Raw genomic sequence first — 22,938 nt, forward strand, 5'->3', positions numbered from 1 at the left:
TGATAGGTAACAGTAATATTCATTTTGAGCAAACTTATTTGTTGTGGATGAGTTACTCTTCGAATCTCGGTTTTATTAGTTTTTAGAAGTCAATCATATTGCAGTGAGATATATTTTTGCTTCATAGAAAAGGAATTTCCACATTAATTTGTTTAATAAAATTATTTACATAATGGAGTAGGTGGTGGGCCTTCTTCGCCTTCCTGCCTACAACAATAGTACTAATATTACAAATGCCTATTTTAAACCTCAAGAAGTAATTTCTGCTTCTATTTTGGGTTAAGAATTTTCCGAATCTTTAAAAATATGTAAATAAAAATTAAAAAAAAACCCGAAATTTTCTGTTAAATCTATTTTTATCATGAATTTTGTTTTAATGAGTTACAGCAAAATGTACGTGTATAAATTTTTGAAACACATAACAAAACTGTGTCTTATTCACATCCGTATACTGAAAGAATAATAAGGAAAAGCAACGAGCGAATATTTTTTCTATTTTGAATCTAAAATTTTTAGTGAAATTTTTGATGATGGTAACATGGTAGGTTAAGATTAACACAAATGTGGTGATGATTCAAGTTCTTTCTGTATGTGCTTGCTGAGCTCTGAAAACGAAAACTGTGTGTATTAATTCATTGTATCCTAGTTCATTGTGTATCATAATTCAGGATATCGATTTAAAGAATTTTTAATTGATATTTTTAAAAAATCGATTTTGCCGAAATTCTTCAATAAATAGAAAATCTGAACAACCGTAGTTTTTAATACAAATGACGAAATATTACTTCATACATACCAATATGTCACTTTTATTGTATTTCTCTTACAATGGAACTTCCTGTTTTTCTTTTTCAACCATATTGAAATATTAAAACCAATTAAAATTATTTTAAATAATATTTTTCGTTTCAAGTTAATTTTTATTCATAGAATATATATATATATATATCCTTACTCGAACTTCTACAGTTTCAATTATTTATTTGCAATTCTCCTCGAATACGTACATTAATACTACGATCATAATTTCTTCGAAACTATTTGCAAAATTGTTTTTGTTTACTGAGTAACTGAAGAAATTTGATGTTTAGCCGTTTGTCCACTTCGTTAAAAAATTATTATGTAAAAGTTTACTTTGCGCTCAAAGTTTTCTATTTATTTTCATCTGTTTTCTTGCTCATTTGCTCACAATTCCTTATAGTTATGATTTAAAGTCGGAACAAACATGAAAACCTAGATATTTCAATCGCAAAATCAATCAAGCCATAGTTCAAAGAAACAAATGTTGAAGTCCATAACTTAAGTATATATGACCTAGTCACGAGCCAAGTGGAATAACCTTTTTATTATTTTCAAGTTCTTCTTTACATATATTTCAAAATTTGTATTAAATTGTATTCAAGGATTATGTGAGATATTCCATATAATTTTACTCTTGAGAAATCTGTTTGGGAAGCTCCTGCATTCCAGATAAATTCTATTTAATAATAAAATGCCTTGATAGCCAATCTATAGAAAAAAAAACCCTTCTGTTTGTCTACTAATGCTTACATTATGTCGTGGATCTGTAAAGTATCAATTGCATTTCCTGATTATTTCTTAAGATTTTTTAATTGTCGTTTGAAAGTTCTTGCGGACAAAAAAAGTCGGATTCCTTGTTGTATCGAAAACTCTTTCCTTGAATTGTCCACTCTAATTGTGAAATAATTTCTCTTAATTGAGGTAGAAACTGATTGTGCTTCCACGTACCAGGGTTTGCAGGTCAGATCGCCACCTGCTTTTCTAAGATCTAGACAGACAGTCCCGCCTCTCAACGACGCGATACAGAACTCTTCGCTTAAAATGAGATCAGGACTAAGCACGAATCGCGTCTAGTGGTACCTGTTGAAAAAAGGAAAAAAACAATCTAGAGCGCACGAAGCGCTGGTCCATTTCTGGATTCCTATTCTTTTCCTTCAACTCGTCACTTCGAGGCTATTTCAATCACTCGAAGAATCTTAGGATGTCGTTGTTTTCCCATGACTTCGACTGGAAGGATTCCCTGACCTTGATAAGCAGCATCCTCTTCACATTTCCTAGTTCTGAAGAACCGGATTCCAACAATCTTGATTGTTGAATTTAGCCGTTTCAAATCTGCAATTATTAAAGACTGGAATGCAGGAACCAGTTTGCTTTTCAGAAGGCGGATTAAAAGGCTATTTCTCAGTGAAAATGCTTTGCACTAGTATTCTGACATTAGATTGCTCTACTTAGATAAAATACTAAACGAAAAAAACTGTCTAGAAATTAATCCTGATAAAATTCACTTACCATTAAATGATTTGTCAATTGTTTTTTTGAGGGAGTATTCCTTGACCTTGATGAGCATCATCCGTAGCAAATTTTCTTCCTCAAAACTGGATTTAAAAAAAAAAAAAAAAAAAAAAAAAACATAATTATGGAGGAATATTGAATTTTCCATTGCTCATTTTGCACTTTTGCGAATTAGGAATTTCTCTTCAATATCGGATCAACATTTTTCTTACTATTCGGATTAAAAATGTTATGCTTGAATTATCTGAATATTTTTAGATGCTGATGAAGTTTTTATTCAGTTTAAAATTTATAATATCTTATTACTAAGGACATACTTTAAGATATCATTTGTAAGCTACCTCTATCTTTTTAAGATTTAAGAATTGTAGAAACGCTCGTATTATATACTGAAAAACAAATAAAGATGATTAGTAGGCTTGAATTAAAAATGCACGTGTATTCTGATATTCCTACATTTTCTGGGGTCACTAGCCAACTTTGGTGGGTAGTGTGGACGACCTCTAGATTTACCGGAAATCTTAAGTGCTCGGGATTCACCGAGGCGAGATTCGGCGGGTTTTTTTTAATTATATGTTTCTGTTTGTCATTCGAAGATTTTTATTTGCTGTAAGTTCATTATTTGTGAGTCATATTGTTAACGTTTTTTATGAGCTATATTATCAATGAAACGCAGCAAGGTGATGGTTGTTACATTGATGATGTTGCGTGATTTTCACTAAGTCTTGATGTTTGATTAGTTTCCTGAGTCTCCTTCATTGTTTGTTGAATGCGATCAAATAGCACCTTCATTGTCACGAGCATTTACTGAAGCATGGGTTTGCTTGTCAATTATTTTGAACATACTCAGCTTTCACTTTTCCTGGATATAAAATTTGGTTCGTATGTTTTTGGTTGATAAAATTGTTATGATGACATTCATTAGATTTTTCTTCTCGTATTCTTATCTGTTTTGCAAGTTATAACAAAATGTATCAGTTTCGAGGGTGGACTGTCGAGATCACTATTAATTCTGTTCATGTATTAAGTATTTTCCTATTAAATTCATGATGTATTGCAATTGCGCAGTTGAATTTTCGGTAGTATCTCTAATAATTTTTGAGATATCAACTCTAAGTCTGGAATTTACCGTGCTAAATAACACTTCAAGAACTCGCATCGTGTTGCGCATAACTTTATTAATATATCTAGGAACCAGAATAGTTAATCTAATCGATTCGTTCAGTTTGTTGAGAGTAAACCGACTCCTATGAATTCAAATTTTTTTATCTTCAGTCATGAATGTAGTAGCATTCACGAATGAAATTTGTATTCTATAAAAATTCCATCTATTCACCGGCATTTAACAGTTAATTTAAATTTTGTTACATTTCAGACAAACGATTTAAATATAAAGTCTGTAATGGTCTGTTTTAATAATTTTACTTACTCATATGCGATGTGTACAAAGACCTTTTTAATCTTTAAAAATTAGTTGCATGTGTGTGGGAACCCAAAACTAAAATAGATGAAATTTGTCGAATTGATATCTAAATCTGAACTGTCAGAGGACTCAAAAATAGAATTAAATTTAGATATGGATTTAATCTATTGGTACTACGCCCACATGCTTACTTTTTTCTAAGCTTAAAAAATCAAATAAAAGGTTTCTTTCCGTAATTTGAATAATCGGATGATATGTCGTTGTTGGAAATGCACCCAAGCTAATTTATCGGCCACTTTTTATCAAACAACATGTATATACGTATTAAAAGTTTATTCTTCAGTTCGTCTGTTAATTCTTTTCTCAGATAATTTCAAAAACGGCATTAGTTAATTTCTGAGAAAGGAATTCCAGTTTCTAAAAGCAGTGTCTGTGCTGGAATCTCAAGAGGAAAGCTGTTGATGATCTAAGGCTTTGAATTGCGAATTCCTCTTCACAACAAGTAAGTGATGTAAGAAGGGAAATTTGCTTCAGTTAGAACTTTCACATAATCTTAAATGCTTTAAATTAGATTGAAACAGCCCTCTTCGATAAAGGTTTTTTTTCGTAATATTAAAATCGTAGCATTTATCACGCCACAAAATATTTATTTCGCATTACCAGATTCTTATAAATAATATTCATAAACACATTTCAAAGTTAAAGTGAAGAAATAACAATCATTCAATTTTGAGATTTATTTTGTTAAACTGTTGTTGAATATTGGATCGTTTTTGGTAGTTTGATTTTTAACATCTCGTCATTTGCAGTTCTAAAACTGCTTTACTTCACGTCTGTCAGTTGACTTTATTCATATACTCGTTCCATCAAGATTAAGGACCAATTATTTTTTTCTGAATTTGATTCCACTCTTACTGAAAATAGCTCAATTTTCTTAATTAGTTTGATATTTCACTGCGAATTCTTGTCATTCCAAACTGTGTATACTAAAGCGTTGGAATAAATTTTATCTTTCGTTTGGGAAAATGATTTGAAGTCATTTTGCTTAAAATTTAATTCTACTCCGGTCGTTTGAAATACATTATATTTGGTGTAATTTATTAAGAATAAATGCAGGTAAGGTATCTGGGTTTTGTTATGCATTTCTTTTCAATTTTTCACTATAAATTATTCATTAAAACTTCTTCCTAAAAAGAATGGGAATCCCTGATTTCTAAAACTATGCATAACAAAACCCAAATATTTCTTTTCTTTGAAAGTCGAGTACTGATGAGCTAATTCTCATCAATACCAGCAGCTACTTTTTCCTTTGTGGACTAAAAGTGTGGGTAAGTGCCTAAAATGTTTTTCGTCGTCAATTTCTTTGGAAAAAAAAAAAAAAAAACTCGCACTTAAATCAAAAATTTGCCTCTGAGTGTTTGAGGAAATATTAACAATAGCAGCTAAATTGTATTGAAAATTGTTTGACTCTGTTATCTTAAATCTGCTCATCAGATTTTTATAGCTCTTATCATTGCTTGTTTGATCCCCAGACATTAGTGACAATAATAATAAAGATAATAAAAATATTCAACGCTATAGAACTAGAATCGCGGTTCATTTCGAGTGTCAGAAAATCTGCATGAAAAGTTTGATGCTGAAATAACATTGTTCTGAAATAAAAACTTGGCGCAATTGCCGTTAATATAGTTCCCCAAATTAACCAGATTTGAAACCATTGGATTTTTTTTTTTTTTTTTTTTTTCATCTGGAACTTTTTTTTTTACATAAATACGAAGTGTGCAAGTATTTTTTGCCAGGATGAATGGATTGTAACCTATATTTTACCACAAATATTGTTTATATCATTGTGCGCCATCGTCTTTTTCGCTTGTTGCAGGATTTCTCGCAGACCTTGTACATTTTCGTATCTACATTTTGGGTAAAGTAAAATCACGAACACTAACTTAAATTAGAAAAGTATTTCTCGCTATTGGTAGGAAATTATTTTTTAATTAACCTCATTGAAATTATATCGATAAAAATTAAGAATAAAAATAACTTTCCCGTTTAATTATTGCAGTAGCCGACACTGATTTGTAAAATGTGCATATTCATTCGTTAACCACATAATTCTGACCAAGAAATAATCTTATCTCCATTAATCCTTCCCGAATTTCTGAGATACATCTGATGAATAGGCCAATAAGCTGAAATATCATCACTTATTTTCAATCCCAATAAACAGCTAATTTTGATGTCTATTGACCTCCGAAATCTGTCATCCAAGAAGGCAAACAAGTTTGCGGTCCCATTGCTTTCAGTTATTATTACTCAAGCATGAAGTTCGTATATTTAGATTCCTCTGCGCAGTAGGATAATGCTCTACCTCAGAAAACTCGAGAAATTTTGTCCATGTCTAGTTTAAGTTGCAAAAAAAGTTTTTGAATCAACGTCATTGAGCTTCAGAGAAGATCAGCTAATTTTTTTTTTTTTTTTTCGCCTCTTATCGTGTAAAAATTCTAAATACTTTTTTTGTTCGAAATAAAATTGGAAATTGGGAATCTTTCTGTAGTTAATAACAGCTCAGCAGTGATTAAATGTGTTCGCAGAATCAATGAATGAATCTCAAAAGAAGCAGGGTCAGGCGAAGTGAACCGCAACAGGCTGGCTTGCTATAGCGTGTCGTTGGCCTGGAGAGGACAATAGAGAGAGAGGAAGCACAAAACTTCCCTTGGATCTCTACTAAATGCTGTCTGTGTTGTGTTCAAACACTGGAAAAGTTTGAGTACACATGTCTCAAATAAATTGAATACGGTTTCATATTTCATGAAGGGAATACGGCTTGCCGGTGCTTTTTGATTCCAAACGCACCCAGCTGTGCAAAGGGAAATGCAAAATATTCAGCCTCATGAAAGGGTTTTACTTTTTGAGCGCGACCCAGTTTCTTTCTTCAATTTTTCACATCACTCACTGGAAAACCCATTTGCAAAGACGTTGAATTCGTAAAGCATCTTTAAGTGTGAATTCTTTGAAGGCATCGTTTTCTTTTTGTTCTGTATTTTTAAATCGGTTCTCGAAATTTCAAGGAATGGTACGTATAGGCAATTGTTTAAAACTTTCCAAAGCATATCAGTTGTGCCCAATAGAAATTTGGCCTTAAAATTTATTTTTGTACTACAGAAAAATAGATTCTGAGCACGGAGACTTTTTATATTACATTACATTCCTTGTATTCTTGCTAATTTTAAAAAAGGAACTCAAGCAGCTAAGTTTTTTTTTTATACGACAAATAAAAATACTCTATACTTTATATTTCAATACATATATTCTAAGGACTATATTTAATTTGTTGAAGTGTAAGATACTTCAGGTAAGCAGCCATTTACGTTTTGAATCTGGTTAGTTGTATTTTGACTTAATTTCGTATCAATTTCTGCTCTTCTAAGTTGGTTCTAATGAAATCGAATACCGAAGGATTTACCTGTTGAATGAATAAATTCGTAGAAGGGATGCGATTTTTCGATCGTGACTGAAGCCTGATTATGAAATCGCCGTTTGTTCATCAAGTTTCTTCACGTCACGGCAGGAGTATTTCTGCGAGTTCAACTAAAAAAAGGTAATTATCTCACTTTTTCTTTCTCTTTATATAGACACGTAAATATTTATAAATTTCTATAGCTTAAAGAATCGGTACAATTTTTTGCATTGACAAAAACTTGTCTTCAAAGAGTAAGTGTGATTGGATATTGGATAATCTTATTTATATATGTTACGTTTATGCCGATTTTGCTGTCTTAAAGACAAAAATAATGCTCAAGTAAATTAGATGTTGAAATGATACAGAATATTTTGAAAAATATATCAATACTTCACAAATATTGATTCTTCGAATAGTTCATTATCATCATAAGCAAAAATCTTTTTTAAAAAAATCCATCGATAAAAATACCATTTTTTTTTAATTTCGAAGTTTTAATAACTGAATCTAAAATAAAAATATACTATTATGTAATTGATGTATTATTTAATTTATTAACTAGCTCCAATGTTCTTATTCCTTAGTCTAAAAATATCGTGACTGATCCTTATTTTCTTATTTGTTTCCTTTATTTGTATTAAATTTTTTAGTGTTCTTTCATCTTCTTTCATTATTCAATTTAATGACACTCTAAAAGAATCACTGTGAAGCTTTCGCTTAATGGCAACTACCTTGCTTACTATTTGAAAGTTCTTACATACAAATAAATATAAAAGATGAATTTGTAATTTCTTTTGCATTTCACTGCATCTGTAAATTTTTTTTTTACTTTCTGCTGGTATCAGTCAATGACCTGATTTCAGTATTCTCAATAAAGCAAAAACATTTGAACGAAGCTTTCTGTTCGAAAATTTTTATTTTTTGGAGGCTAAGCCAAAAAGATTTGAACGAAGCTTTCTGATCGAGCATTTTTATTTTTTGGAGACTAAATCAAAGATTTGCGACCATTTTTTCCTAGATAATGATACTGAAATTGAATTTTGAGAGTTCACTAAAGTAAATTTCAGATTTTAAATGTAAAATTCACATATAAAACATAACTTTGGCGTTTATTATGACTCAATATAGTCAATGCAGTGATAATCAAAATTTTCTGTAGTCGATGAATATTATCTATATTTCAATTTATTACTGAATCTGCGTGTTGTTGAACCACTAATTCTTTAAAAATATGTTCGTATTTTTTTAATTTCAGATAAATGCATGCAAATTTTGATATTAAAATACTTGTTTTCTTTTGCTGTTTTAAAAAGAGGGAATCTATCAGAAATAAACGAGCGCTTTTGAAATTGGTTCTCATAATTCAGCGGATAGAAAAAATGGAGTGTTAATAGAATGCAGCGAGAGCAAATAATATTAAGAATATTTCTTACTGCTTTACTTTGGGGAATGTTTTTTGAAATATTCAATCACCGCACTCTTTGAATGCAGTGTTTTGTTTTCTCTTTTAGAGTTTATTGAATATTTAAAATGTGTTTCTTTTCTAGATTTCGTCATCAAGATTTATTCTGAAGAAGGCTTGTTTCGTAAAACAGAGATTTTGCATTCAAGAAACAGATGAAAAAAAAAAAAACACCCCAGTAGATCCCATTTTCTGGAGTAGCACAACTGTCAAACCTACTGTGAAGTTCATATTTATAGACTAATAAATATTTATTGTTTCCTGTTATCTGAACTCTTCAAAGAGTGCATTGTGTTCGCTATATTGTTGCAACATTTTCATTCAGATGTATTCGTATTTCTATTTTAACAGGCGATTTTACATTCCGTTAAAAGTATCCGAAAACTCCGTGCTATTCGTAAACTACAAATATTAAAATCAAGCAGAATATGCCGTTTGGTTTAGTAATGTATCTTCTTTAAATACATCAAAACTTTATTTACTTTTTCATATTTTTAAAGTACAACTCCCAACTTTTCCTTCTTTGAAATGATCTCACCGAATATGAAATTTTGTGCAATTTTGAGACGCCGCAAGAAAAAAGAGCTAGGAAACCGTCTCGAAACACAAAAATAGCTCCTTCTTGTAGCTCTTTCCTTTATTGTTTACATTCATTCATTAATTCGATCGTTGATCACTGAACTTATTGGCTATTATTAAATATATATGTGCACCAAAAGAAAGTCTTAAAACATTTATCGAAATATAAATTAAATTTGTATATTCTTATTTTTATCTTCATTGTGAAAAAGAACATTTAAAAAAAATCAGAAAAAAAATTATTTTTAATTTTTTATCTATAAATAAACCTTATATATGTACGTTATGTATATGTTACTGGCAAAGTTTGAAATTCGGAATATTGAAGAATGCCAGAAAGACCGGCAAAGAATGAAATCATTAATTTTTCTCGCATTTCGTAAGCATCCTACAGAATGCCAAATGAAAAACCGACAATGAAATACATCTCCGATGACTGTTTTTTTTAATTCTTATCTTTATATTATAATAAAGATGAATGTGTGTTGGCATTCTATAGGCAACACCATTATTTATAATAAAGATGAATGTGTGTTGGCATTCTATAGGCAACACCATTTGACCTAGAGTTGCCAAACTTGATACTCGTATATCTTGATGGGTGGGAATGTGCATCAGATTTTTTGATACTTTAATTACAGTTTTAATTGAGTAAAAATTAAGCAAATTTTTACAGGTTTCTTTTTAATTTGAAAATATTACAACACGGAAATGATTTTTATTTCTTAAAATACAAAACATCTTTTCAAAAAGGCATACGATTTTGCTGTATCACTTTTTTTTCTCAATTTTTCATTCGATTTTCAAAATATATATATATATTTCAATAAAAAAAAATAAAAAACAATAACCTGCAGGATCATGTTTTTCTTTCATGAAAAAAATTAACTTTTATCATCACTTTGTCATCATGTTGACAAAATTTCAAATTAAAAGATTAGGCTAACTTTCACTGCGATTTAAACCCAGAAAAATATATTTTTTAGCATTTTTTTTAAACGTTTGTAATAAATAAAACATATTTTCTAGAAAAATAAATGCAAAATAAAGGTTTCTGTGTTATTAAAAAAATATGCATGATATCCAATCTAATCGAGGCCCAACAGCTAATTTCTACAGTTATAACTTAAATTATAACTAGTAATAAGCACACACATACAGCAAGAAAAGTGTTCTAAATGAAGTAAATAATTAAATTTATGTAGCTCGAGTCGGTAAATGATCTGGTGAATTACCATACCATTGACCGCTACAAGGAAAGTATGACTATTAGCCCCCGGTGTTTCTTCAAAGCTAATTAGCCTGAAATAATGATATTCAGAGCTTCGTAACTCGTTCAGATTTGGCCGTAGACGATTGAAGCATTTATTTATTTTTATTTAAAAGTTTGAGTGTCCATAATATTTTTACTGCATATGATTCGCAAGATTGAAGGACTGTATAAAATTTAGACTTCATAATTTTTCAGAAATATATTTATTGGCAGAAACAAAATATTGTTAATTTTAAATCCTTTAAATCTTTTTGAAATTAATATTGAAATCTAAATGTTATAAGAAATTGGAGAAATTTTAATGGAATATTGCTTTGAGATATTCAATAAGTCATGAAGTATTCTGTAGTACAAATAAGACTTCTCTGCTGGATAATTATGTTTCCTGTGCTCATATTTTTAAAAAACATGTTGGTTTCTGCAAAAGGAAAAAAAAATGTATCAATTGAGATTTAATTATTTTCATTTAAAAGGGGAAGCTACAGAAAATTAAGGGAATGCTTAGCACGATGAACAGTTAAGTACTCTCTAAAGCTTATACAATAGTCAAAATTTGAAGCTTGAAATTAATTTCCTGAGGAAGCCTGTAAGAACAGAAAATATTTAATTGAAAATTTTTGTGACTCATCTCGGTCATGAACGGTGGCAAGTAAGAAATAAAATGAAGCTCAGTTCAAAGTAAAATGCCCTTCCTTGATGCAGTAAGTAGGCTCATATTTTATTTTGATATCTTTCATATTTCATACTTTGCCTAAATATGCCAGGAATTCTATAAAATGGTTGGATATTTCGCAGAATGCTGGCCAGTATCCGGATTTAAGAAAATTAAATAATTAACATTTTATTTTACTAAGGGTTTACACTCTGCTCGCTCCGTTTATCTACCAATTATGCATTTCTGCTAATAATAAGCAATTATAAATACATTCATTACTAAAAGTAAATTTAAATTGTTTCAAATTGCATGCGATAACATTAATTTTCCATCAATTACTAAAATTAAATCTGTTTCTAAAATTAAAATTTTCTGAATAACCGAGAGATACGTATGTAAATGTTAGAAAGCCAAAAAAAAAAAAAAAATGTATAATTCTGATATGTTTAGTAATCGAAATTGAATTTACTTCTTTCCCATGTTTTGATAAGATGTATTTTATCAAAATTGGTTGATGTATTAATAACTCTGAATTATTCGCCGAAGATAGCGAGTATTAATAAGATTAATGTAGTCATGTCAATCAACTTTGATGAACACATCTTACAATTAAAAAAAACTATACTGCATTTTATCATATTTAAAATTATACATGAGAAATAACAATGGAGCATTCCAAGCTATACATCAAAAGTGGGAAAATTTCTTGATGACGTTCCTGTAGTTTGGAAACTGTTCTATAAACTAAAACGTATATATTATTCCGGCTGGATTTTCTTAAGAATGTTTTTTTAACACTTCCATTGACTCTAACTACTTATTTCCGACGACTTGAACTCCAAAATAATATTTTCTGTCGTGACAAGCATGTAAACAATCCAAACGTACTATCTTCTGCCAAATAACGATTAACAAATTCGACCTACCTTTGCGTCCACATAAGCGTTTTATATAGAGATCATTCATTAATTTTTTTTAATTGTCGGATATCCTAAAAGATATGAAATAAAAGATACTTCATAATTATTTTTATAGGCGATGAAAAATTATTATTATATGGTTACGAAGAACTTTTTTATCAGTGCAATATAATTTTCATGATGTTTTTATGGAAAATTATTGGTTGCGAAGCTTTTTAATATGACATTTACCTTCAATGGTTCTTTAGTGCAAAGGAACTCAAATTAGAAATTTGACTTATTAAATCTGAATTTTATTTTTAGAGACGAAGCTATATTAAAATCTAATGGTAAAATTTTATCCATCCGTTCATTAAAAAAAAAAAAAATTATAGGTTCATAATTTTTACTTAATCATGCTTTAAAATTTGTATTAATTTATGCTTCGTTGAACCATTATTTCACAACTTCCTCTTTATTATTTTATCGATTGAGGATTTACCAGAAATTTCTAGAATCCTAATCATTTCTCTCCCTTTCTGATATGTTATGCTTGAAAACAATTTGAGTGAAATATTTCTAATTTGTTTGTTGAATCTATTGTTCGTCTCATCTCTGCTTTTTGTATTATAATTCTGAGATTAGAAAACATGTTACACTAATACCTGATTATTGATTTAATGTTATCTCGTTCATATTCTGTTTCAATTTAACTTCCCAGCTAATGCATATATTAAATTGAGATGACTTTTCCAGAAAGGCATGAAAAGGACGGCATATAACGAACGGAAATGATTGAAATTTTGCACCCTGGTGTTTCGTTCGGTATCATTTAAGTTTGATCATTATTAAAAAATATGAAATATTATTTTAAATTTGAAAATACGCAAATTTTGTCTGAAATAGCAATTTAAAGGAGAGCAAGGATTACTGTTCACTGTCTGTTATGTCTAGAGATGCCAAACAATGGCAGGCTACATTTAACATTAGAAGGTCTGAATTTCAGTTAATTATAATTCTAACTTCTGTTTCTATAAAATAGAAAATTTTTATTGTAAATAGAGCCAATATGATTTGAAAAATTAAGTTAACATTCAAATTTTGCTGTTGCTATTTGTAAAAGAAATCGATTTTTTGCATAAATAAAATACTCACTTTTAAAAAATTTCAGTCGTTCTAAAAAAAATGGTCACTTAAAAGTGAACATTTTTCTAGAATGACTGAAACTTTTGGTTTTGATGTGTGATTATTAGTTTCTGCATAACAAAGATTCTTTTTCATGAACTGTAAAATTCGATGTTACTTTTAATAACAGAATTTCCTTCAAATGGGATTTATTCTTGTTTTTTCACCGACTTATTTTGTTAAGGTTCATTACATTCTTCTTTTAATGATATTCGTAAATCCGAAGTTGCTTTGATCATTTGATTTGGAAATTCTGATCGGCATTATTTGGTGTAATTTTTTTCCCTCTCAAATATGAATATTTCATTCTTGAAATGTTTATGGAAATATCTCTGATTTTTGAAAGTTTTACAAAAAAAATTTAGTTCATTTGATGGTAACAGTCTTCTGAAAATTTCTTATTGCTGTTTGCACAATAGACTTAATCGATTCAAATGTTTTTCCATTTTCTTCATTTCGCAATTTGATTATCATATAGTCATCGGCAATCTTTGTTTCTATTCGCCCAACAACTGAAATATTTAAACTTTCTTATCAGGCACAGACTACTCTAAATGCGACGAATGTATAAATAATGATAATACGAATGTATAATTATTTTAATCTGAAATTTTATTAAGTTTTTGAAATATATTTTTCTACTAATCTTTATACATAGTATAAAACTTTAAAATATCAAATATTTCTAGAAAGAGAGCTGGTTTTCTTTTTACAACTTTTTTAACTGCATTTATGCTTCTGTGACTAAATGTATTTCTTCGTGCTTTCGATTACAATTTCAATAATATTTTTTTTTTTTGTTTTATGTTTCAAACGTCTCTTCATTTCGATAAAATATGAATATATATATTTCGATATTTATTCCATATCTCTCTCTCTCTCTCTCTCTCTCTTTGTCATAGCAAGAATTTCTGAGGTAAATTTAATTCTATATTTTTCTCTTCCTTAAACGATTTGTAATTTTTGACAAAGGAAGTGACGGCAAAAATTGACTTTTGTTGAAACTGATTTTTTTTTTTCGGAAATATTGCATGCTGAAACCTTCATTGTTTAATGAGCTAAAACGAACAGGTACAAACTTTTGCACATCATTTGAAAATGTCAAATTTGCGTATGAAATGCCGAATCGAATATGCCGACGAAAAATGCATCGAATCCTCTTTTATGTGAAGCAAATGGAGACTACATTTATTTGTCTTCATTTGCAAAATTGCCCGTTTTTGGCTGATTATTTTGCTTTCCGATCTTCTTTGAAAAAGTGGTTTGTTTGAGAATCTGAAAAAAATATTTGAGATATTCCATTTTAATTAATGTACAAATAAATGGGAACGAGTCTCTTTGGAACTAAACATGAAAAACGCAAAAAATTTGAAGGTTTTTTGATATAAAGCTTATTGTTTTAATCTCTCAAAGAATAGAAGGATTCTAGCTCTTTTCAAATGAAACTGAGAAATTTGAATTCAGTTTCTACGATAAGACAATTGTTTCCTTAATGTGTAGTGTTCTGTACATGAGAAGTTAAATATCATTATGCTTATTGAGTGTTTCTACCAATGCTCGTTTATTAATAAAATGAAGCTTTTATAGGGGAGAAAAATTGAGCTAAATTACTTCCTCTGATCGCGGTTGAAAACGACATCCTTCAAATAATCTAACCATCTTCATTTAATGTAGTGCTGATAAATTTTTGACTTCGTTGTTCCCGCCATGGTTGAGCTCTTCTGCCCTTCCGTTCTAGTATTTCAAATCGAAATTAGCTTATGAATTTTTGAAAGGGCGATGGATCGAAAAAAAATGGAAACATTTGATTGGTGACGTATATCCAAACGTTTTATTTCACTCAAATAGATCTTTAAAATTGCAGAATTTATGTCGTTTTGAAACGCATCCGATTTCTTTTTCTATAGTGCAGTAATCACTCATTAATATCAGACTGATATATTAAATGCTCATTTAAGCAGAAAAACTTCAGTTATTAATTGAATTCATTCAATTAATTCAGTTATTAGTTGCACAAATTAGATTGCGAATTAATGTGTGTGTGTGACAGATTTTTATCCCCCCACTCGAAAATGCTGATTAAAGCAGTTTTACAGAGTTCTCGTGTAGCATTAATTAAATTTAAAAAAAAGGTGGAATTGGATCAGGAAATAAGAGACCATTTTAGGATGAAGTTGATATGGGTTAAATTAAGATAAAAAATTAGGATTTAAATTAGATTAAGATATATATATATATATATATATATAATCTTACTTCAAGGTCTTTAAAAATCAAATTTTGTTTTCATTCGCCGTTTTGAAAATGCTTGATAATAAAAAGATTTTTTGTGAAAGAAGGAGAAAGAGTCTCTTTCTCCGCAGGATCAACAATGGGTGTTCATCGAGCTCTGCACTTTTCATTAGTTAACTCTTCTAATGAGTTTATCTAATATAATATCTGTCGCCTGCATGCCAAATGATTGAGTAATAATTTCCTTTCTTCTTATCCAAAAAGCAGTTATTGCAATCGAAAGTTTCTTTCTGTAACAACTTGCCGGTGTTTAATTTTTCATTTATTTGTCTTTTTAATTTCTATTAAAATAACTGTGAAGATCTCGCAATTTCAGAATGGTTGTTTTTGTAAATTCTGAAATGTTCGTTTATTTTCCACCAATCACTCAATGATTTTTCAGGTATTTTCATTTTGAAGTTCAGAGTGTTGAATGAAAATTTTACTTGCACCTGTATTTGTTCTTAGTTTATTTACATCTAATAATCTAAACATATTTGGATGGCGTCTACAAATTCTTCATTAAGTATTCCATTGAAAGTAAAGTATTTCTGTCCATATCTGAACCATTAAATATGTTTAAAAAACCCTGTTTTTATACTTTGCTAAATTTTCTGCCATTTACTATGTCAAAGAAAAAAAATACTTGATACAAGATATAAAAGCATTTCGAAACAATCTATCCTGTTTGTTTTGACATCCAGCACAAAAGGTGAATACAAAAGATAAATAGATTTTTGTAGGTTGTGATTTATGGGGGGGGGGGAGATGGCAATTGAAATCGCAAATATACGAATGAATTACTTCAGAATAGTTTGAGAATGACAGTATAGTTTGTTCTTCAGTTTTAACCATGATTTTTATATCGTCTTTTCCTACCTTTTTTTTTTTTTATATAATTGTAAGAAGTTTTATTATTATTATTTGTTTAAAACCCACTCATTTTGGGCTCCTCTATCACAGATAGTTGAGGTTAGTAAGTAAATTCATTTTTAAAATTTGGCTAGAATCGTTAATAATCTGTCCGAAACAATGGAGTGCAAGTTTTCGAATCGAAATAAATTTTATTTTTAAAGAGAAATTTTTTTCAATTAAACCAAAATTTTCAGAATAAGCCTAGATATATGTATAAAACGGAATATTTTCAAAAAATAAATACATCAGATTAAATTAAGTGTATTAATAGAAATGAAATCAAAATACCGATAGATTGTTTCTAAGTATGCTTGTATTTTACAAAAATGCTGGATACCTAAAGAAGCGGAGTAGATATAAAAAATTTGAAAGACCAAATGTAATTGCTTATTGAATGAATTTTATAATTTCTCATATATTCTAGTTCAATTATTGTATGAATATGGTGAGTTCCACCCGTAGATTCGAGAAGTGATTAATTTGTTAATTAAACAGAATTAAAGATGAATTTTTTGTGCAATAATTCCTTTTTCTGTCGACTTGGGATACTTAGTTAAAACATTCTGGTTTTAGCTTTTTTGTAAAATAACTTTTATATATCAATATTATTTAGATTTTGTTCCCTAAAAAATAACAATCCTGTGATGCTGTGAATTGCATTGAAAATAGTTGAATATTTCGCTTTAAAAAAAGGGTGAATTCTGCATTTTTTTTTTTTTTTTTTTTTTTTTTTCTTCTACATTAAGAAACTTTGATTTGTATTTGGCTAATGGTTAAAAGTTTCATATCATTTCAAGATTGTAAATGTCAATTTGTTGATTTACTTTAATTATAAATTTTAAAATCGATTTTGACAAAGAAGTAAGAAGAAAGAAATTTGCGGTAAAAAAAAAAGGTGGGGACCAGGAAAGCTTAGATTATCAAGCAAAAGTACTCGCATTTTTCACTGAACCTCACAAAATTCCTCCGAATTCGCAAAATGTAGATAATTTGGATGTTTTATTGCTAACAGGAGATGCTTCCAAAATCAATGGGTCTGAAAATTTTGATTGCCAGGAAACGCTAATTTCCATATCATTATCATTCAGTTTTTAAAAAAGATCGTTACAATTTGCAAAAATTACATGAATTGGAACAAAAAAAAAAGTGTTAACTTTTATTGCAATTATATGTGAATTGGAAATCAAACTTTTTAAATAAAGGTGAAAACCACAAATCGTTTGCACGCTATACAAATCCATAGTCTTCCCTCAAACTTTAATTAAAGATAGTATGAAGCATAAGGGAGCTTTTAATTAACGTTGCGTGACAATTAATGAAATGATTTTTTTAAAATTAAAAATCATGTTTCTTTATATTGAACAGATTTAATTTATCTTTCATGCTATCATTCTAGTTAAATAGAAATATTGTCGATCCTTTAATCATTTGCCTCCGAGATGCCATTCGAGCGTTCAACTTAATTCTGTATAATTCTTAGAAAATTAGTTTTTGAAAGTTGTTTTGTGCAATTAATATTAATATATTAATTAAAAATAACGCATACGATTAGAAGATTTTGTATGGTACAATAAATAATTTTAATTAAAATTATTATGACAGGATTTTCTTTTAAATTTTAATTTTCTGAATCGATGCAAGTATCATTAAGATTTGCGAGAATAGAAAAATGGATATTTTAAATGAAAGAGCAACAGCAAGCATAATACTTGGATTATACATGATTAATAACTAAATTAAATCGTATTAAATAGGAAGGAATACTTTATCGAGGATAAATAATTGCTTGCAAGATATTAATCGGTACTTTTATTTTTATTATTGGACAAATAATCTCTCAAACATTTATCAGTGGAAGAATGTATTCCAGATTCATTGAATTTCTGACGAATACATTATTTACAAATCTTTTTGGTAAAGGAATAAGGAGATGGAATTTTAATGAAAAAATGTTCAACCATCTCATTCATTGAGTTTTCAGAATGTACATTCTGTCTGTTGACATTGACAAGACTCAGATCTAGAAAAAAAAAAAAAATTGTTTTTTTATGTCGCATACAAATTTGGGTTAGTTTACGATAAGATAAACTGTTTTTGAAGCTTTTAATTTTGACCTCCATTCTCCAATTTCCACTTTGCTGTAAAACTGATATTTAATACTTCTACCAGAAGAACTTTTGAATTAAAAAAAATATAATTACTGTTTTACTCTTTCCAGCATGATGCTGTCATGATCAGATAATTGTCTGGAAATGCATAAATCAAAGAAACAGCCTGAGTATCCGAACTCCTCCTTTCAGAACTTTTGCTTTTGATCGTCAAATTTTTGCATCGCTTCCCCTCACACCACTTATTTCTTTTACTTTAGATAGCTTTTGATAAGACTGATCCATTAGTTGTATGTCAATAAAATGCTATTTCAAAAAAGAAAGAGTAAATGGCCAATTACAAAGCATTCCTTGTGTAAATACTACAATATCCATGCAAAGAGATATCGCAGCTTATTGTACCTTTTAAGGCTTTTGAAAATAATGAAAATCTGCCAACAGCCCAGTTTTGTATCCTGTCGATACTGCCTCGTTTAGTGGTGGCGGGGTGGTCAGCTGTACACAAGCAGAAGCCCAGTTTTGAAAAGAAATTGTGTGTTTATAATATAAAACTCCTTGCTGTTTTGTTTATTTGGTTGTGAAAAAGCACAATCTTGAGAAGATTGTTTTTCTTTCTCTTACACCCGCATCCTAGGGCTCACATTGTCTTACGCGTAAGGCGCACTATACTGACTGGCAACTTGACCAGCCAGTCACTGTCCAAAATAAATCGCTGATTTTTTTTTTTTCTTCCATTTTACGAAATTATTTAATATGTGTGCCTTTAAATCGGATTTTCCCATGAATTTTTTTTATTATTATTATTATTGGAATGATTTAATAAGATTTGAGAAGAAAGTGACAGTTCTAAGAATAATTTTACTTCTCAAAGCAAAGCTCTTCATTTCACAGAATCATGTGCATAATTATATATTTCATGAATTTTGACTCCTCCTAATGAAACGAGTATCCAAAGGTTCTGAATTCTAATCCATTTGTTTTCCCCCCTTGATTGTGCTATTTTGAGTCATTTGTTATGAGAAGAATCGTGTCATTCTGATCCGCAGGCAGGTTCATTCCATTCGAAGCGGTGTGGGGCAGGCGGAGGGTTGAACGCTCACTCAAGAATGCAGCCTGACGACTGGCGTAGTTGAATGACTGCAGCACGCATGGACTCTCCCCCCTCCCCTCCTACTCTGTGGAGGGGGAATATTTAATGACTATTTTTTCGTCCACTCCAAGAATACGGTTATTTTTCTCCACTGTCAAGTGTCATTCGTAATGTATTGCGGAAAAAGGTGCCGATAATTTAGAATGGGTATTGAAGGAGAATCGCCACCTTTCGTATGAATAACAACAACAAAAAAAAGTGAGAGAGAATAATTTTATGCAGTTCATTTCATAAAAATGAAGGGAAAAGACTGTTAAAAAAAAACTTGACACAATTTCCATTGTGAACAATTTCTGTTGGAAGTAATTATAACTGCTTATGGGATTTATTTCATTAAATTCATTTTTGGTAGTAAGACGGAGAACGGTGGAAGGAAAAGAATATTCCCTGTTCAAATGCAGGCAGAATCGAAAAGCTGCTGTTTAAGTACGCTGTACGTAAAATAAGCATAAAAAATAAACTTCTTCCTTGCTATATGGATTTTAGCTCTTTTGGTTAATCAACTTTTATAAAAAAAGATCTGGAATATGATTATTGATAAATAGCTGTTTATTCAGCATATATATATATACATCATATTATAGAACTTAATGTGTTTTTCAGTAAATTTAAGATTTGTTTCGTATACCATAAAAAAGTTATCCTTTGGCCGCATTTTCCCGAAATTTCATCCGTGTGTTTTGTTGCTTCATTCAATAAAATTCAGAGGACCTGTCTTCCGCATAAAATTGCTTTACGTTATCTTCTGCTAAATGAACTATTTAGATGGGAAGCGTGCTTTCTTCTAGCTATGCATGAAAAATTACGCATTTTAGTATTTGGTGCGCTGATCCTCTTCTTTATACAACATGGAAGGAGTGACCCGTATTGTTGTGTACATATATAATCCTCATTTAAAGCTGAAAGAAGAGAAAGGTACAATGAATTGTTCAGTCGGTTGTAACTGATTTTAAATTAATCGAACGAAAAAGGTCTTTTCATTATTCTTCATTAAAACAAAAAGTTAAAAAAAAATCATATAGTGAGCATCCACGTGTCTTCAACTCAAGTGAGCCTAAAATAATATTTACTGAGAGGGTTCATACAAGACGAAGGATGATAGTAGATTTCAACAAAAATTGCCTTAGAAAATGATGACACAACAACTCTGAGTTCGTGAACATAAATATCCCAAAAATTAAAATTCAGAAAAGAAAAAAAAAAATCAGAATTGCTTTAAAGATCATTAAAAGATAACATATTCTTCGAAATCGAACAATTAAAACAAAATTATAGCGTGGTCTGAGCTGACCTTTTATTGAAATCACAGCTTTATCGGCTAAAAAATATTGCTAATAGTTTGATTTCGGCATAAAGTACTTTGAATAACTTAAAATATATCCTATGAAGCATTTTTCATTTTTGTTTTCTAATTTTTTTTTCTTCTAATTTCTAAAAATCTTATTTTAATTCTGAAGAACCGAAATAGTTTTGTAAGTTTCACCATGTTTTCAATACAATTTTTGTCGTTCTTAATGGCAAGTCTGTTGATGGAGTATTTGTATACTATGTTAACACCGAATTGATGTATTTATGTGTGAAAATTTTTAATATTTGAAAACGAGTTGAAGAAATTAAATCTTTGAAAAGCCCGTTGAAGGAATGAATAGAAGCAGTGTCCTCATATTTCATTAAAACTCAATACAGTTTGGGGGGGAAAAATCTTCTGGTATGATCTTGGTGACCATTCAAATCAGCATGCTGTAGTCTTTTTTTAGAATGATATTTCATAAAACAGAGAATAATTTATGTTAAAAATAAGTTTAAATGGTTCGTTATATAACGGATATTTAAAAATTTGATCATTTTGAAATCGAAACAAAAATAAAGGAACAATCTTTTATATGAAAGGGGGGAGGGGAGGATATAGATTACTATATTGTTCCTGAAACATCCACCATTCTTAAGAGAATTTGTAGTTTTCACTGGAGTTAATATTGAAATAACGCCACGGAAGATGTGTAATTGCTTTTACAAATGTCAAGACTAATGGGTTAATTCTACGAATCAGATCCTTTTAGTGAAAATGAAATGAATCAAAAACAACTTGCATTTTCTAGATGAAATGATCGGATAAAATGATGTGAAATTAATGGAACCCATAGCGGACAAGACGAACATATAATGTAAGAAACTTGACATTTTTCACCTCTGTAAATACAATGCTATTTTAATTTTTAGTCAAATAATTTAAATATAGATGGCGCCATTTAATTTTAATTTATTCGTTAGATGATTTTGGTTTTCCGCTTAACTTATCAAATTTTAGTTTACTTATTTTCATTGCACGGAAATTATGTTTTTGTTGGTGTTGTGACAATTGCAAAACACGTATGTAGAATAATTTAAGAATTTTAAAGCCATTGATGAAATTGTATTGCAATTTAGCCTTGAAATAGTAATTTATTGTAACATAATATAACCAATTGAATATAATTTTTAAAAATAAAACAATTTTTTATTTTAGAACAAACAATATACCATATATATATATATATTTTATGCTGCTCCTTGATTAAAAAAATTATACAATTTAATCTATTCAGCATTGGGTATGTATTCACTGCTCTTATACACTATCGAATATTATTTTTGAAAATAGATCTGATTAGTGTAAACAATTTGAATTAAAATAAAACATCGGATATCATTTAGCATTAAATTATGAATCTATTTTATGATTAGATTTTTGAATTACGTGAACGTTAAATACAGTAGTAACATTCATTTATTATTTCACTACCGACCTTTAGCAAGAATATTGGTTACATTTCAGTGAAATGTCTTATGCATAACTTAATGCTCAAGTCAAAAAAGTATTTTTAATTACCAAATTGGGATATTTGTACTTTTTATTTAATAACCTTGCTTTTGTTATGATTATTGTACTTTCCTAATGCAAAAAAGTCGCGTGCCATTCATAGCATAATTATCGGGGGAATTTATCTTTAAATTGCACTTTATGTAAGGTAATGTAATTTTGCTTTCCGATTCCTCATATAAGCTATAATAAACTCAGTCTTCCATACTTAGATTTCTACAGCGCAAGAAAATTGCGCGAGTAAATATCTGCGAAACAATGATATAACAATGTTAAAAATTATCAAAATTCTGGAAATAACTACTCGACAACTAAATTGATGTCATTGATATCAAATTTTAAAATGGCGGAAAAAAATTAGTATCATAAAATATCATAGGAAGTT

The 22,938-nt window shown here is 29.4% G+C and overlaps 1 protein-coding gene across 4 annotated transcripts in view; it reads left to right on the plus strand.

The window, feature by feature from the left end:
* Window positions 1-22,938, plus strand: part of LOC129960106 (cyclic AMP-responsive element-binding protein 3-like protein 2) — a 144,728-nt gene that overhangs the window by 100,109 nt on the left and 21,681 nt on the right. The window lies entirely within an intron of this gene.

The sequence above is a fragment of the Argiope bruennichi genome, chromosome X2 (genome assembly GCF_947563725.1).
Source record: "Argiope bruennichi chromosome X2, qqArgBrue1.1, whole genome shotgun sequence".
In the NCBI taxonomy this organism is placed as follows: Eukaryota; Metazoa; Arthropoda; class Arachnida; order Araneae; family Araneidae; genus Argiope; species Argiope bruennichi.